The sequence below is a fragment of the Pelophylax lessonae genome, assembly GCF_965119305.1.
Source record: "Pelophylax lessonae genome assembly, chromosome: 11".
Taxonomy (NCBI): Eukaryota; Metazoa; Chordata; class Amphibia; order Anura; family Ranidae; genus Pelophylax; species Pelophylax lessonae.
The window spans coordinates 94,787,737-94,802,808 of NC_138778.1; positions in this window are offsets into that span (position 1 = coordinate 94,787,737).

Below are 15,072 nucleotides of genomic sequence, written 5' to 3' on the forward strand. Positions count from 1 at the left end.
ATATACGTATACAATTGCCACACAAATCATATTGTAATTGAAGGTTATTAAAAATTACCTTTCCTTTTCATTCTGCAGCTGTTGTAATTTTCTGTAAATGCATTGCAATATGGCTACCTGGAGCTATTCTGTACATAGAATGTGTACTGACCACACCCCAGAAACATTTCCTGCTTGTGTGATTGGCTCACAAATTTTCCCAGAAGTCGGCCTTAGATACAACATTCATCTTTGCAGTCACAGATACACAGTTCCTCAGAAAAAAAATGTTTGGTGTACTGTCTCCTTAAGACTGAGAGACAACACAAAAATCTTTGCTCACACAGCAGAGCACAAACAGAAAGTCTCTTGCACTCGCGGTTTCTGGCATGCGTTTTTAAGGGCATGGCAGCTCATTTTTTTTTTAAAGTTCACAAAACAACAGCAATTTTCCCTTGCAGAGGGAATTATTGTAACTTGTTAGTTTAGCCTCCCAGCTTACTTACTTGCCACACAGCTGCTTCAGGCCTCATGCCTAGGCCTTTGGTCAAGCTCCATTGAAGCTTACTTGGGATCAGTTTTGCGCTGCACTGTCGCGGACTACCTCTGCCTTCTGCAGATATGTATGCTCAAAATGCCACCCGCAGCCTCTCTCTCTCTCTCTTAGAGAAGGTGGGAGGCCTCCTGACTCCCATACACAGACCTTGTGTCTGTAGGGTGGAGTCCTCCTGACTCCTGGGCCAGACCTCCTGTCTGCCGGGTGGAGCCATCGCCAACTGGGAGCCCCGAGTACTAACCCCGGGTCTATAATAAACCCAGCCCACACCTGTGCAATCAGCATGCCTGCCTCTCCTAAAATCAGACGTAGGTTGGTAATAAACACAGTGACAAGGGCTCGTCACCTCTCTTCAATATATATACACAGTGGGGATCGAAAGTTTGGCCACCCCAGGTAAAAATTTGGATTAATGTGCATAAAGAAGCCAAGGAAAGATGGAAAAATCTCCAAAAGGCATCGAATTACAGATTAGACATTCTTATAATATGTCAACAAACGTTAGATTTTATTTCCATCATTGACACTTTCAAAATAACAGAAAACAAAAAAATAGCGTCTGCAAAAGTTTTGGCACCCTGCAGAATTTATAGCATGCACTGCCCCCTTTGCAAGGCTGAGAGCTGCCAGTGTCATGGATTGTTCTCAATCATCATCTGGGAAGACCAGGTGATGTCAATTTCAAAGGTTTGAAATGTCCAGACTCATCTGACCTTGCCCCAACAATCAGCAACATGGGATCTTCTAAGCAGTAGTCTAGAAAACTGAAACTGAAAATAGTTGACGCTCACAAAGCTGGAGAAGGCTATAAGAAGATAGCAAAGCGTTTTCAGATGTCAATATCCTCTGTTCGGAATGTAATTAAGAAATGGCAGTCATCAGGAACAGTGGAAGTTAAAGCAAGATGTGGAAGACCAAGAAAAATATCAGTCAGAACAGCTCGCAGGATTGTGAGGAAAACAATTCAAAACCCACGTTTGACTGCACAATCCCTCCAGAAAGATCTGGCAGACACTGGAGTTGCAGTACACTATTCCACTATAAAGGGATACTTGTGCAGATATGGTCTTCATGGAAGAGTCATCAAAAGAAAACCTCTGCTACGTCCTCATCACAAAAATCAGCGCTTGAACTTTGCAAATGAACATAAAGACAAGCCTGATGCATTTTGGAAACAAGTTCTGTGGACTGATGAGGTTAAAATTGAACTTTTTGGCCGGAATGAGCAGAGGTACATTTTAGTTACATAGTTACATAGTTACATAGTTAGTGAGGTTGAAAAAAGACATCAGTCCATCCAGATCAGCCTATGATGTGTGTGTGTGCGTTTGCTTTTAACCGTACATAGTATATCCCTTTATGTTGTGGTCTCTAAGGTGCCCATCTTATAGTTTTTTGAAACTATCAATGCTCCCTGCTGATACGACTGCTTGTGGAAGAGAATTCCACATCCTTACCGCTCTTACAGTGAAGAACCCCTTACGCACTTTAAGGTTAAACCGCTTTTCCTCTAGTTTTAGCGAGTGGCCACGTGTCTTATTGTTTGTTTGTTCCTTATGCTAGGGTCGCCAGTACAGTATTTGTACATTGATATCATATCCCCCCTCAATTGTCTCTTCTCCAGAGAGAATAGGTTCAGTGCTTGTAGTCTTTCCTCATAGCTGATGTCCTCCATTCCCCTTATTATTTTTGTTGCCCTTCTCTAGACTCTTTCCAGTTCCAGCACATCCTTCCTGAGGACCGGTGCCCAGAACTGGACAGCATACTCCAGATGTGGCCGGACCAGAGTCTTGTAGAGCGGGAGAATAATCTCTTTATTTCTGGAGTGAATCCCCTTTTTTATACATCCCAGTATTCTGTTGACTTTGCTTGCAGCGGCTTGGCATTGCATGCCACTGCCAAGCCTGTTGTCTACCAGTACCCCCAGGTCCTTTTCCATCCTAGACTCACCCAGAGGTTCCCCCCCTAGTGAGTAGCTTGCTTTCTGGTTTCTGGCCCCCAAGTGCATTACTTTACATTTTTCAACATTAAACCTCATCTGCCATGTAGTTGCCCACCCTGTTATTTTGTTCAGGTCCGCTTGCAAGGTTTCCACATCCTGCATAGAAGATTTGGAGAAGAAGGGGCACAGAATTGAATGAAAAGAACCTCTGTCCAACTGTTAAGCATGGGGGTGGATCAATCATGCTTTGGGGTTGTATTGCAGCCAGTGGCACAGGGAACATCTCACGAGTAGAAGGAAAAATGGATTCAATACAATTTCAACAAATTTTGGATGGTAACTTGATGCCATCTGTGAAAAAGCTGAAGTTAAAGAGAGGATGGCTTCTACAAATGGATAATGATCCTAAACACACCTCGAAATCCACGGGGGACTACATCAAGAGGCGTAAACTGAAGGTTTTGCCATGGCCTTCACAATTTCCTGACCTCAAAATAATTGAAAATCTATGGATAGACCTTAAAAGAGCAGTGCGTGACAGACAGCCCAGAAATCTCAAAGAACTGGAAGACTTTTGTAAGGAAAAATGGGCAAAGATACCTCAAACAAGAATTGAAAGACTCTTGGCTGGCTACAAAAAGCGTTTACAAGCTGTGATACTTGCCAAAGGGGGCAGTACAAGATATTAACTCTGCAGGGTGCCCAAACTTTTGCAGACGCCATTTTTTTGTTTTCTGTAATTTTGAAAGTGTCAATGATGGAAATAAAATCTAACTTTTGTTAACATATTATAAGAATGTCTAATCTGTAATTTGATGCCTTTTGGAGCTTTTTCCATCTTTCCTTGGCTTCTTTATGCACATTAATACACATTTTTACCTGGGGTGCCCAAACTTTTGATCCCCACTGTATATTGTATCTCACGAAAGTGAGTACACCCCTCACATTTTTGTAAATATTCTATCCTATCTTTTCATGTGACAACACTGAAGAAATGACACTTTTCTACAATGTAAAATAGTGAGTGAACAGATTGTATAACAGTGTAAATTTGCTGTCCCCTCAAAATAACTCAACACACAGCCAGTAATGTCTAAACTGCTGGCAACAAAAGTGAGTACACCCCTTGGGTTCAAATTGGGCCCAAAGTGTTAATAATTTGTGTGGCCACCATTATTTTCCAGCACTGCCTTAACCCTTTTGGGAATGGAGTTCACCGGAGCTTCACAGGTTGCCACTGGAATCCTCTTCCAATCCTCCATGATGACATCACAGAGCTGGTGGATGTTAGAGACCTTGCGCTCCTCCACCTTCCATTTGAGGATGCCCCACAGATGCTCAATAGGGTTTATGCCTGGAGACATGCTTGACCAGTCCATCACCTTTACTCTCAACTTCTTTAGCAAGGCATTGGTCATCTTGGAGGTGTGAATCAAAATATATAACAAAAACTATCAGCGCAAAAAAATATCAATAGTGAATGGTGCAATAAACAAATGATATAAAGACCAGCTGCACACACTAAAAGTGTCTAAACCACACAATGTAAACTAAATAAACCAAAAAGTAGTGTTGCGCTAGTCATGTGCACACATAGTCTAATAAAACTCAAAATCAGTGTCCATACATGTTCCAATGTCCATACAATCAATCAAATAAACGGTGAATCCATGTGTCCAAAAGAATCTTGTGCAAAACTTAATTAGTGCTTTTGTGATTAGTGCAATCCCACCACCAGGTGAATTGGTCTCTCACCTCCACTATAGACACCTATAGGCTTTGACGTCACGCATATAGGGGACAGAGCCTGCGTGCTGGAAGCTGTCTCTTCCTAGATACCGTTTATGCTGATTGCTATGCGCTTTGGAAGCGCCACCTTTGTGAGTACCATTCCTTTACTCAATAAAGTGTTTTACTGCAACCATACAGAGAGCACTAGATCTCTTCCTTAGTTCCCCTTTTATGTCTATCGGTGAGAATCCCTCTGGAGGTGATAGGCTATCCATAGCCTTTACTATCTGAAGGTCCCTGTGTATATACAACGCTGTGATTGACCCAGCAGTGGGTCTATAGTGGAGGTGAGAGACCAATTCACCTGGTGGTGGGATTGCACTAATCACAAAAGCACTAATTAAGTTTAGCACAAGATTCTTTTGGACACGTGGATTCACCGTTTATTTGATTGATTGTATGGACATTGGAACATGTATGGACACTGATTTTGAGTTTTATTACACTATGTGTGCACATGACTAGCGCAACACTACTTTTTGGTTTATTCATCTAGGAGGTGTGTTTGGGATCGTTATGTTGGAATACTGCCTTGCGGCCCAGTCTCCGAAGAGAGGGGATCATGCTCTGCTTCAGTATGTCACAGTTAGAGATATGCCGGTTTTCAGTAATTCGATATATCGCGGTATTGCATACCCACGGTATTGTTATTGTGGTAATTTTTAAAATACCGTGTATGGGAATGGGAAGCAGGATGTCCCTTTTCTTAACTTAAGTTAAATAAACCTATAATATAATTATAAATATTTATAAATAAATAAATAACACCAGACAAGAAAAAGGTTTGGACAAAGGCCGCGGCTGGTTTTTATTATTGACTTTTAACACGACTTTAATAAAAACATACTTTAGACTTTGTTTAAAAATTCACTTTAAAAACGTCCAGAAACAGCCCAGCCACCACGGCTCGGGCTGACAATAAATAACATTACAATATAATTTTATTACCAAATATCTTTTTTAATTTTTTTTTAAATCAACATTTTCCAACAACTCACTATTCAGTCACCATAAAACAATTACATCCACCGAAGCACTCTAGCTAAGGCGATAGCCATAAGTCAAATAATTTATAACCGGCCGCGACAAACTAGTTATATAAAATCTCTTTTTTTTTTTTTTTTTTTTGGGGGGAGGGGGGGTGGGGAGAGAAACACTCCAGTAAGCTCCTGAGGTGATGGAGTGACTCGGAGCCCCGCAGTCACTCTTAAATAGCCCCGAAACGAGACTGGCTGAGGCTGGTTAGCCCCCAGAAGCGGGAAGATTCAGGCGGGAATCTAGCTCCTCGCGCTGATCTGCCTGGAGATACTGCTCCCAAGAGCGGGAAAACTTAGAAAAAAGTAAATTCTGCCCAGATACCTACTGACTCTGGGCGGGAAGTTTGAAGCTGACCTGACCCAGGTCAAAAGTTCAGCCTAACGCTACCACACAGTATGATAAGACTTATTAAACCTGCTCCCATCCCATAGAGAAAATGTAGGGCTATAAAAACCCCATTTTCTCCATATGGGAATGGGAAGCAGGATGTCCCTTTTCTTAACTTAAGTTAAATAAACCTATAATATAATTATAAATATTTATAAATAAATAAATAACACCAGACAAGAAAAAGGTTTGGACAAAGGCCGCGGCTGGTTTTTATTATTGACTTTTAACACGACTTTAATAAAAACATACTTTAGACTTTGTTTAAAAATTCACTTTAAAAACGTCCAGAAACAGCCCAGCCACCACGGCTCGGGCTGACAATAAATAACATTACAATATAATTTTATTACCAAATATCTTTTTTAATTTTTTTTTAAATCAACATTTTCCACCAGACAGGCAGCACCTTTGCGCCTGTCACCACCAACCCAACGCGCGGCCTGTTCAATACCAAAACCTAAGTTGTTGTTGAGAATGTCCAAACCGATTTCTGAGAGGTGAACCCCATCTTTCCAATAGAGCCCCTCTAAACCGCCCTCGAGCTCTGAATGTCTAAGAGAAACGACACCCAATTCCTTCAAAAGTTTAGCTAGCCCCCTATTTAGGCGTTTCCTCATTTTTTCCAAAGGTCTCAAGCCCTGGTATTTAAAAAATACCAGCCGCGGGATCACCTCTGAAAAAACCAGAACAGTATTAGGTAGTTTAGCTTGAATGAGACCCAAATCGTCCCTTATTCTAAAGAGTAAATCTAATGTTTTTTGTTTTCCCACATCATTACCCCCAAGATGTACGATTAGTATCTCGGGAGCAGGCAACTGTAAGATTAAAATGTCCACTGCCGGAACCAATTCCGACCAGACCATTCCTCGCTTACTGAACCACCAAACCTGGTACTTGCTCCTGTCCAATCCTAGATTCTCCGTGTAAACCCTCTTCATAGCACGTTGATAGGCCCAGTGTATATAAGAATGTCCGAGGATCCATACGGAGATCTTGTTGCCTAGAATCAAATAGAAGTGTTAAGGCGGATATATGACTTAAAACTGTCGGAAGACCATCTCCCAATCTTTTTTACTGAGTCCCCGCCCAGACCTAACTTGGCTGCTTCCGTGGCCGCCCCTATACGGAAAGAATGAGTAGAAACATTATCGGGACTTAAACCCAGAGATTTCAAACACATTTTTAAAACACAGGAGAACTGATACCTAGATAGGGGCTTACCAGATTCGTGAATGAATAAAACTTCACTCTGGGCGGGTCTAACTGCTACAAAATTGGAAAGCAGTAGAACCGGGCAGACTGATGCATTCCTGAACTGGTGCAAAATTATACTCGACCCAACCCCCAATTGATCAGTTTTTGAGTGTGCCAAAAAGATGCTGACGCTGGAAGCAAAAATTTTTATGTCCTGAAACCTCAGACCATGAAAACCCAAACGCCTGTCAGGAATTAGCTCCGATATTCTGAGGGCACCGAAAAACATCACCGAAAAAGCGGCTCTAAACAAATGAGCCTCGTATCTCGAGAAACAAACCCCGTCTAGAGCTGAGCATAAAGAGACTAGTAATTCTAGAGAAATGGGTTTCCTACCATCAAGCCTGAAATGTTCCTTTTTGTAACCCTTCAAGGCCTGGTGCACGGAAAAGAAGGAAAAACAACCAGGACGATTTTGTAGTTTATTGAAAAAAGACACTCCAGCTAATAATTTGTTCACGTGAGACCACGACAAATGTTGCTTAAAGAGGGAATTTAAAAAAGACAGTACAACTATTTCAGAGAAGGAGTCCTCCGGTAATCCTAAGAAATTCAGATGTTGTAGCCACAACAACCAGGCCGATCGGTATCCGGCCAATGTCGATGGAGCCAGTGATTTATCAATGTTGACCAAGATAGCTGTTAAATCAACTTCCAGAGATGATCGGGGCAGAGGTGTCCGGCTGGGTCTGCCTCTGGTAGCAAAAGAAAAAATTTTTCCATCTGGAAACGAGACAGACAGTCGGCTAGAGTGTTGTCTTTTCCAGGTACGAAAGAAGCTTTTAGCCAGATGTTAAAAAAGAAACATTTTGCTACCAGATACCGGAGCATAATGGTGACCGGAGGTGACTTAGAGGAAAGACAATTTATGGCGAAAAGCACGCCCTTATTGTCCGTCCTCACCATTATACGCCTATTCCTAAAGTGATGGCCCCACAGTTCAAGGGCCACCACTATAGGAAATAACTCCAATAAAACGATGTTGCGGGTAAAACCTAACGCCTTCCACCTGTCGCACCACCCAGAAGCGCACCAGCGGTTCTGCCAGATTGCGGCAAAGCCCTTGGAACCTGCTGCATCGGTGTAAAACAGGAAATCTTTATCCAAAATAAAACTTTCCTGCCAGACCGTTGACCCGTTAAAGTAGAGAAGAAATTGCAGCCAAACTAAAAAATCCTCTTTCATTTCTTCAGAGATCTTGACATGAGACGAAGGGGATTTAAGCCCTGCAATCGCTGCATATATTCGCCTAGAGAAGATCTTCCCCATAGGGATTACTCTGGATGCGAATGCCAATAAGCCTAATAACGACTGCAGTTCTTTCAAACAAACCTTTCTGCGACGAATTACCCACAACAAAGTTCTGCGAAGTTTTTCAATCTTTTCTTCGGGTAGCCGGAATTCCATCCGATCAGCGTCTATGGTGATTCCTAAAAACACTATACAATTGGATGGAAAAACAGTTTTTTCCCCGGCTAAGGGAACTCCAAAATGATCACAAACCTGCATGAATATTTTCAATAGCAACGCACAAGTGTTGGAAGAGGCGGAACCCATAAACAGAAAATCATCTAGGTAGTGAACCACCAGATGAGATCCCGAGATCTGAGTTACCACCCATTCCAAAAATGTGGAAAAAGTCTCGAAATAAAAACAAGATAATGAACAGCCCATTGGGAGGCATTTGTCAAAATAAAAACGTTCATTAAAATAAAAACCCAATGAATTGAACGAGCGAGGGTGAATAGGTAATAAGCGGAAAGCCGACTTTATGTCCGCCTTCGCCAGAAGCGCCCCCTGTCCTGCCCAGCGAAGTCTCTCTAGCGCGTCCTCAAAAGTTGCGTAGTGAACCGACGCTAAATGTTCATCTATGTCATCATTAAGAGAGCCATCTGTTGGGTAGGACAGGTGATGAATCAACCTGTAGGTGTTTGGTTCCTTTTTTTGGACAATTCCTAATGGGGATACTCTAAAATTTTTAAAAGGAGGTTCTACAAATGGACCCGCGAATCTGCCTTCCCTTAACTCACCAGAAATTTTCTCTTCTACTATATCCATCAGTCCCCAAACGGACTTCAAATTTTTATGAATGGTACAACCCAGACCACGAAATGGTGGTAAAAGGAAACCGAAACGGAAACCTTCAATTAACATTTGTGCCTTCTCCCTGTCTGGGTACCGGAGCAGCCAGGGGAGCATTTCTGGAAACCTCACTGGGGTGTGGGCCTTTTTGAAAATTCCCCGGTTGTTGTGAGCTTCCCATCCTTTTGAAGCACTTAAAAACTGGGTGTGTGCCCGAACAAAAAGCGCATTCGTGCTTAAACTTGCACGATCCTGGCCACTTGCACTGGGACTCGTTAAAGTTAAAGCATAAGCCTTTTCTAAAGGATTGATTTCCTGATTGCTGGACCGTATTAGGCTGTTTGGGGGGAAAGGACCGCTGGGGGAGAAATAAATCCAGCCACAATCCTACATCTTTCACTCCCCATTTCAGTGAAGGCTGCACCGCCAGCTTTTGCCGAAAAGCGACATCGTAGCTAAACCATGCCACCCCACCGAAATTTTTGTAAGCCTCTAAAATTACTTCAATATGTTGAAAAAGGCCCACGCTCCTGTTCGGGTATTTTTCGCACAAAACGCTTGAAAAAATCAAAAAAGCTTGTAACCAATTATTGAACGATTTAGTGATAGGACGTCTCCTTTCCTCCTCATCGTTCTTCTTTTCAGGTTTGGATACAAACTCCTTCGCCGAGGGTAAAAGAGATAACATGTCTATATAGACTCCAGACCAGATCTTCTCTTTTACAGCCTCGGATAAATGATAACCTAAGGGCGAAATTTCACAAACTATGGCTTCCCTAAGACTAGTCTCTGGGAGGTTCTGCGATTGAGCTATCAAAAAGGGGTTATTTTCAATAGAATGACATTCTGTTAAAGCGCCACTAGATGGCGCTGTCCAGACGTTAGTAGCTGAAGGAACAGTGAAGCTTTTCAAATGGTCTGATACCGATTTGAATTCTTCACACATTTTTGACATTATAGCTAACATTCCTGACATTGCTGGAGTTGATGACTCACCCCAGACAGGCAGAGCAGAGGCAGGTTGTTGATCGGTGACCTCCGATGGGATTGCCCTGTGGATAGCAGCGGCGGCTTCAGCGCTGACATCAGACTCCGGATCCCTCCTTGCAACCCTGAGCCCAGGGGGATGGTGGATTCCTGATGTGGCTCCCGGCGCATCGACCTCTGACCTCCCGCTTGGTCTTCCATCCGCGCTCCTCGATGTACTGGCTCCGGTCCCCTCGCTCCTCTTCTTGCCGGACGATTTGCGGTGTGACGACCCGGAAGTGCTGGGGGGGGAAGGTGAAGGGAAGTTCTTCCTGGGCGTCCGTCTTCTTTTGGCCGGACCGGCCTCCGTACTTGCCGTGACTGATGACCCGGTACTGCGCATGCCCGAAGTGGCGCCACCGACTTCCGCCCGATCCGCCGGACGTGACGGTTCTTAATGGCGTCCATCTACCTCCGATACCGGCCCGCTCAGCTCCGCTGTGGGATTCCGTCCATAACGCTCTGCGGGCTCGACCCCCGCCGCCACCGGTGCCTCAGACGCAGGTAAGTCCAAGCAGTGCCTCAGCCAGGCATCGCCCCCGGCTTCACCGGCACGCTCAATGACTTTTCTCAGTAAGCTCATTGAAATACAGGGTAGTTCCGAACTCAGGCAGACGGTCTTTAAGCAGGAGAGAGGTGGACAGCCTTGAGAGAGAAACGCTCCAGTAAGCTCCTGAGGTGATGGAGTGACTCGGAGCCCCGCAGTCACTCTTAAATAGCCCCGAAACGAGACTGGCTGAGGCTGGTTAGCCCCCAGAAGCGGGAAGATTCAGGCGGGAATCTAGCTCCTCGCGCTGATCTGCCTGGAGATACTGCTCCCAAGAGCGGGAAAACTTAGAAAAAAGTAAATTCTGCCCAGATACCTACTGACTCTGGGCGGGAAGTTTGAAGCTGACCTGACCCAGGTCAAAAGTTCAGCCTAACGCTACCACACAGTATGATAAGACTTATTAAACCTGCTCCCATCCCATAGAGAAAATGTAGGGCTATAAAAACCCCATTTTCTCCATATTCTTTTCTGCTCTCCAAGTCTGCCTTTTGCATTGATACATTTCAGAGAGCTGGATGACTCATTCACTCACTCAACAGTTCACTCACTCAATAGAAACAGCTCTGGTAATATGATCCTAGAGTGAGAGAGCTTAGCTCCTCCCTGTAACCAATCAGACGGCTCCCAGCACACACCCGCATGCTTCTTCCAGGGCTCAGACACAGACAGAAACACTGCCTAATACAAGCAAGTCTCTGCAGATAGAATAATATGATAGATAGATAGATAGATAGATAGATAGATAGATAGATAGATAGATAGAGATATACACACATGCATACATAGGCATAGCAGCATATATATATATATATATATATATATATATATATATATATATATATACACACACACAGGCATAGCAGCCCACATCACATTATTATCAGTGCTGTATTTTGGCCTAGGCCGACAAGGCCCAGGCCTAGGGCTACACTTTGCAGGGGGGGCAGCAAAAAAGTGGCCCCACCCCCCTCCACCTGAGACTCTTTTGGCCACTGGTTGCTAGAGCCGCCTCTCCCACCTCTCTCTCTCACCCCCCCTCCTCTCTCTCATTGATTCACCCCTCTCTCTCTCCCCTCCTCTCTCTCTCCCCCTCTCTCTTTCTCTCTCACCCCCTCTCTCTCAACCCCTCTTCTCTAAACCCCCTCTCTTTCTCTCTCACCCCCTCTTTCTCTCTCTCTCATCCCCCTCTCATCCTCTCTCTCTCACCGCCCCCCTCTCTCTCTCGTCCTCTCTCTCTCTCTCCCTTTCAACCCCCCTCTCTCTCTCATCCCCCCTCTCTCACCCCCCCCCCTCTCTCATCCCCCCTCTCTCCCTCCTTCCCTTCCTCACCCACCCCCTCTCTCTCTCTCATTTTCCCCCTCTCTCTCTCTCCCTCACCCACCCCCTCTCTGTCTCCCACCCCCTCTCACCCCCCTCTGGTGAGATCTCAGGGGTTCATGCTGGCACTTGGAGTCCTTCAATTTTGGAGGGAGTCACATCCGTTAAAAAGGAAGGAATGGGGCAAATTTACATAGGAGGGGGAAAGGGGGCTCCCAATTTTAGACTTTCCTAGGGCAGCACAAAACCAAAATACACCACTGATTATTATATAGCCATCAAGCAGTGTCTGGCCTACCTGGTGATGACTGGCGCTCTGATCCGATGGCCTGGTCATTAAGGGGGCAAATCCTTGCGGTCCAGAAGTGGTTAAACCTGCAGGAGGACCAGTGTTTTTATCTATAAATTACTTTACTATTGCTTTAGGCCTGGTTCACATGTATGTGGGTTGGGGGCCCACATTTGCACAGGCATAGCAGCCCATTTATTGATTGATGCCTGTGTCTTCAGCTGAAAAAAGGTGCATGCAGAATTAAAATAAAATGCAGTGGCCGTGAAATCCATCCTTTTGCACCATGTGACTTACCTGCAGTTCCTGCACACGCAAACTGTGTTTTTAAATGCTAGGCCCACGTACTGTATATTAAAAACACAGAAAACTTGCCAGAGCAGGAACTGCAGGTTATTCACATGGTGCAAAAGCAGGATGGATTTCAAGGCCACTGAATTTAAAAAAAATGCTGCATGCTCCTTTTTCCTGCGGAAAATGAGGGCATAGCAGCCCGTTCAAATCAATGCCTGGGCAAATGTGGGCCGCCAACCCACATACATGTGAACCGCCAACCCGCATACATGTGAACCGCCAACCCGCATACATGTGAACCACCAACCCGCATACATGTGAACCGCCAAACCCACATACATGTGAACCAGGCTTAAAGCAATAGTAAAGTAATTTATAAATAACAACACCGGTCCTCCTTCAGGTTTAACCACTTCTGGACCACAAGGATTTGCCCCCTTAATGACCAGGCCATCGGAGCCGAGCGCCAGGACCAGTCATCACCAGGTAGACCAGACACTGCTTGGACTTATTTTAGGCCTGGTTCACAGAGTCTGTACTGACTGACTGACTGACTATTAGGGTTGAGCGAACCCGGACTGTATTGTTCGTGTTCGTACCGGACATTTTGGGTATTCGGTACCCGGACCCGAACATTTCACTGTTTGTTCGGTTACTGTCCGTTGTTCGGTAACGTTATTTTAATGTTTTGGCGCGGTTTTAATGGCGTGCTTTCAACAGGTGCAAGGCAGCCAATCAGCAAGCTTTTAACTAGTGTGCCCTAGAAGTCATCACAGCCATGTCTAGTAATGGCATGGCTGTGATAGGCCAGTGCAGCATGTGACCCAGACTCTATATAAGCTGGAGTCACACAGCGCCGCGCATCACTCTGCTAATACTACTGTAGGGAGAGGTTCCTGACTGCTGCTGCTGAGGGAGAGATAGGACTTTACTATAGGGCGAGGCTGGAGAGATTGCTTGTGGGGAAAGCATAGGAGGAACAATCTGCTTTATCATACAGCAATCTACATTGATTTGATTTTGTGGGGTGCAGTGAACGATTTTTTTTGCCCGGAGGAAGAGAGGAGTTTACTGTAGGGCCAGGCTGGAGAGATTGAGGGGAAAGCATAGATAGGAACAATCTGCTTTAATCAGACAGCGATCTACATTGATTGTATTGTGTGGGGGTGCAGTGAACGATCTTTATGCCCTGACCTGAGCCAAGTGAGGAGGAGAAGGGAGAAACAAAAAAATGTTATCAGTCTGTTAGGCGTGCGGTGCTGCACATTTCATGCAACCTCAGTGCATATGTGTGTGCTTAATCTGCATTTAAAAAAGAAAAAACATTTTTTCCTTCATATTTAACTTTAAAGACTGTATGTCTGACAGACATTGCTTTTCTAAACTGCTCTTCAAAAAGCACCAATGTGAGGGGAAAATAATTATTTTACAGTATTTAGGGTAAGAAAATAATTTTTCAGTTTTTCATTCATACATTACAGTGCGACACACCCATTGCATACTGCTGTATTGCGCCTTGCAATAAAAAAAAACATTTAGGGGCAAAAAAAGTTGATTGCGGCCCTGTCTGCATATGTTACAGTGACATACACCCATTACATACTGTTGAATTGCGCTTTGCAATAAAGAAAACTATTTAAGGGACAAAAGAGTTTATTGCTGCCCTGTCCGCATATGTTACAGTGAGATACACCCATTGCATTCTGTTGAATTGCTCCCTGCAATAAAAAAACTATTTAGGGGACAAAAGAGTTTATTGCTGCCCTGTCCGCATATGTTACAGTGAGATACACCCATTGCATACTGTTGTCATGCGCCTTGCAATAAAAAAAACATTTAGGGGCAAAAAAAGTTGATTGCGGCCCTGTCTGCATATGTTACAGTGAGATACACCCATTGCATACTGTTGTATTGCGCCTTGCAATAAAAAAAACATTAAGGGGCAAAAAAAGTTGATTGCGGCCCTGTCTGCATATGTTACAGTGAGATACACCCATTGCATACTGTTGTATTGCGCCTTGCAATAAAAAAAAAAATTTAGGGGCAAAAAAAGTTGATTGCGGGCCTGTCTGCATATGTTACAGTGAGATACACCCATTGCATACTGTTGAATTGCGCCTTGCAATAAAAAAACTATTTAGGGGACAAAAGAGTTTATTGCGGCCCTGTCCGCGTGTGTTACATGAGATACACCCATTGCATACTGTTGTATTGCGCCGTGCAATAAAGAAAACTGTTTAGGGGACAAAAGAGTTTATTGCTGCCCTGTCCGCATATGTTACAGTGAGATACACCCATTGCATACTGTTGTATTGCGCCGTGCAATAAAAAAAAACTATTTAGGGGACAAAAGAGTTTATTGCAGCCCTGTCCGCATATGTTACAGTGAGATACACCCATTGCATACTGTTGTATTGAGCCGTGCAATAAAAAAACTATTTAGGGCACAAAAGAGTTTATTGCTGCCCTGTCCGCATATGTTACAGTGAGATACAGCCATTGCATACTGTTGTATTGTGCCTTGCAATAAAAAAAAAAAATTTAGGGGACAAAAAAAGTTGATT